The 3839-nt window shown below is 41.1% G+C and overlaps 1 non-coding gene across 1 annotated transcript; it reads right to left on the bottom strand.

The window, feature by feature from the left end:
* Positions 1–2793: 2793 nt before the first annotated feature.
* On the bottom strand, positions 2794–2899 carry LOC112085971. Its single transcript, XR_002899220.1, has one exon. It is a non-coding gene; the product is annotated as a small nucleolar RNA R71 (small nucleolar RNA).
* Positions 2900–3839: the final 940 nt, after the last annotated feature.

Genomic DNA, 3839 nt, shown 5'->3' with positions numbered 1-3839 from the left:
GAGTGCCATACTTCTGACGGTCTGCATTTATCCAAAATTGCTCATTTGTTCCAAAATGCACATCTTTAGTCCAAGTTTCGTGAAAAGTCTTTTAAAACTCTAAAATTCAGAACCCACTTAAAAACGGAGTTTAAAACACCTGCATAAGGTATTAAAACAATCCATAAAGTGGTCAAAATCCGGTGTTATCATTATTCCCTTAAGCTTTTTGCCTCTTTTGTGAAAGAACACCATTTGAGAGAGAGATCTCCCATTTTCTGTCTAATCAAAGAGAGTTTAAGAGCTTTAATCATCCTTTCTCCAACATCTATCATCCATCTATCTATTCTCATCAACTAATCATGCTTAACAACACATCTTGCAAAGAATTTTTTTTTGTTTTTTGAAGAATGTAAAGTTTATTCATAAAAAAACAGCTTCACAAATAATGCATCAAAGGTAAAAATTCATAATTTGAATCGATTACATCTTTTTTTTTCCTATCTAGTGGCAACCCACCATTGTAAACCATCCTCAAACTTTTTTTTCTCGCTCTTCGAAGAGATGAGATTCTGTTTCTCACCATTTTGTCAATGGTGCGAGCAAGGAAATGTCCAGGGGTGGGTTGTTCACCATGGAATCTCCCGTTTTGCTCCCGCCAGATTGTGTGAGTTGCAGCTTGGATAGCATATCTGAGTAGAAAGAGTCTGGTAAGGTGCTCACTTGTGTCCGAGAGCAGACTGATAATGACGTCCCAGTCATCTGTATATCTATCTCCCAGCAGATTCTTAACCAGAGTCATCCAGATCGTATTCGTGTATCTGAATTTAAAGAACAGGTGATTCCTTGTTTCCCATAGATCTCTACAAAGAACACACTCTGCATTGATTGCAGGATTCCAGCTGAACATTCAATCCTTGGTAGATAATCGATTGTGAATTGCCAACCAGACAAGGAATGAGTACTTTGGAGTTGCGAACTAAAACCCGACTCCTCTTTACCACTCCACTCTGTGATGTGCAAATCGGATCTGATACCAAGTATCTTGAGCTGAGAACGGCCTCTTAAACATTCCATTGCTACCTCTCCAAAAAATCGTATCTGACCGTCTACATTTCTTTGCTTGCTGCTTGGCATCGAGATGGCTTCTTCTAACTCATTCGGTGTGTTGAGCCGGTGATTTTTCCTACGGTGAGTTTCAAAAACAGAGCCCACCGTCTCATGTCTGTGAATACCCATCCCAACAATACCTCCTGCCCCCATTATGTCAGCCAAATTTCCCAATGTCGACCAGTTGTCGTACGAGAACGATGTCAAAACCATCTCCCACCTCCACTCTATAAAACTGGTTTGCGATCCCTCAAAGCTTGAGAAGTTTTTTCCATATCCATGATCCTGGCGTTGATGATTCCTTCAGGGACCAGAAAGATTTGTTCCTTAGAAGGTATATCTTCACCCATTTGGCCCACAACGATGATGGGGAACCGATGATTCTCCAAATCAGCTTCATGCAGCAAACTCGATTCACCTCACGAATTGGTTTACACACCTCTGTCCATGCTATCTTTGATTTTTCGCGGGTTTAAATCCGGGCCAGACCACAAGAAGGCTGAACATAGCTTGTCAATCTCAGTGATGCAAGCTTTATGTAAGCAGAATGTCGCACGCCAAAATTAGTAATGCTAGTTAGCACTGATTTGATGAGCTGAAGCCTTCCGACATAAGACAGGAATCTAGCTCGCCATGAGTTTATGCGTTCTCGAATTTTTCCCAGTAAGGGCAGATAATCAGAACTAGACATTCTTCTGGTTGTCAGTGGTAACCTCAAATATCTCACTAGACGAACACCAACTTCAAATGGGAATCTCTCATTGATTGCTGTTCGGGCATTCTCTAGGACTCCTGCCATGTAAAGCGTTGATTTCTCAAGACTAATCTTTAAACCCGAGATTTTTGCAAACTCTTCAAAGACTGCAATGACACCTTCCATTGACCTGAGTTTATCGTAAGTTAAAACCAACAGGTCATCTGCAAAACATAGGTGTGTGAGATCTATGTTTTTGCAGTATGGATGGTATCTGATGCGTCTATCTTTGGCTGCTTTATCGAGGAGCTTTGAAAGGACGTTCATACTGATGACAAACAGATAAGGCCCCTCTCACTCTGGAAAAAACCTTCTAGCTCGTCATTCACCTGCACTGAAAAGGAAGCTGTAGTAATGCACAACTTAATCCAGTGGAGAAGGAGGATTAAACCGTGATCAGGAGGATCACATTGGAGATGATGACCGTGATTCAGTTCATGGTGACAATTTAGATGCTGCTAATGAAGAAGATGGACAGCCGCAACTCGATGAAGAGGGAAACTGAGTCCCTCTAAATCCTGCTCAAATCGCTGAAAATCAAAGGAGACAAGACCAGGCCGATGCTGAAGGAAGAAGGAATGATGAAAACATTGTTCCACCAGTTATTAGAGAAGCCAATCGACCAATACAGCTTGCCAATCCTACGAGAAGACAGCCTCGGAATAGACTCATTGCCGATTTTGATGCACCTCACCAAAACTTTCAAAATCGATCAGCTATTCAAATCCTTGTTCCAAGAGATAATCATGAGATAAAACCTCAGATAGTGTCTTTGGTGAAACAGAACCAATTCCATGGAATCTCTACTGCTGGAATGGTGAGAACAACTCCACAAACTGTGGACTATGTCAAGTGTAAACTTTTTCCCTTCTCTCTAAGTGATAAAGCTTCATGGGAAGAATGCAAGTCAGCTTTCCTGAACTACTTCTACACCAAGTCAAGATCGAACCAGCTGAGAAAAAAGATATAAAGTTTCCAACAAGGCCCAATAGAATCATTCTATGAAGCTTGGGAACGATTCAAGGAGTATGAGAGAGACTGCCCTCATCATGGTTTCTCTGGAGCAAACCTGCTAAGCACCTTCTACAGAGGACTTCAGCAGAAGTATCAACTTTCTCTTGAAACTTCCAGCAATGGAGATTTCAGTTCAAAAACCATACCACAAAGGAGGGCACTCATCGAAAATCTGGCTGTAGCTAACTGCAACAACAACCCTGAGTATGACAGATCAAAGAAGACTATAACTAGTCATGAATCAAGGGAGATTGCTGAGCTAAAAAGCATGGTAAGTCAACTTCTTAAGTCTCAAAATAAGAATATACATGCTTGTGATATTGCTGTAGAAAATGAGGAAGATGGAAGATATGAAGAAGATGGCATGTACCAAGAGGAGGAAATTAATTTTATGGGAGCTCAGGCATATCTAATCGATTTAGTCCAGCTTTCAACAACAACTTTAGGAACTCTGGTGCCAACTTCAACAATCTCTCATACAGAAATCAAGGAACCGAAAATCAGCTCTATCCAAAGCAACAAAGGAGTTTTCAAAACAAGTTTCAAGGTGGAAACTATGGAGGAGGGAACTTCCAACAAAGACCAGCATTCAACCCTCAACAAGCACAGACCAGCTCATTAGAAGCAACCGTTTCCCAGCTAAGTAATCAGGTAGAATCGCTTGAACAAACTATAATGCAGACTACTCAAGGCAATGAGAAATCATTCAGGAAAATGGGGGTGAAGATCGATTGTATCTACACTGATTTGATTGGGAAGTTTGAATCTCTTGCGACCCATGTCAAGAAGTTGGAACATCAGATAGGTTAAACTACAGATTCAATGAAAAGACAACCATGAGTTTTACCAGGAAGAGTAGAAGATAATCGAAAGAAGTTCTGCAATGCTATGACAGCAGTTTTGGAGGAAGAAGATGTCGCAGACTCTAAGGGGAGATTGACACCTGAACCTCTCATAAAGGACTCTGAAACCGAGCATGAGA

The sequence above is a fragment of the Eutrema salsugineum genome, unplaced genomic scaffold (assembly GCF_000478725.1).
Source record: "Eutrema salsugineum unplaced genomic scaffold, Eutsalg1_0 scaffold_26, whole genome shotgun sequence".
Taxonomy (NCBI): Eukaryota; Viridiplantae; Streptophyta; class Magnoliopsida; order Brassicales; family Brassicaceae; genus Eutrema; species Eutrema salsugineum.
Note: the sequence above shows the minus strand (reverse complement) of the source record. Positions and strands in the feature narration are given on the sequence as shown.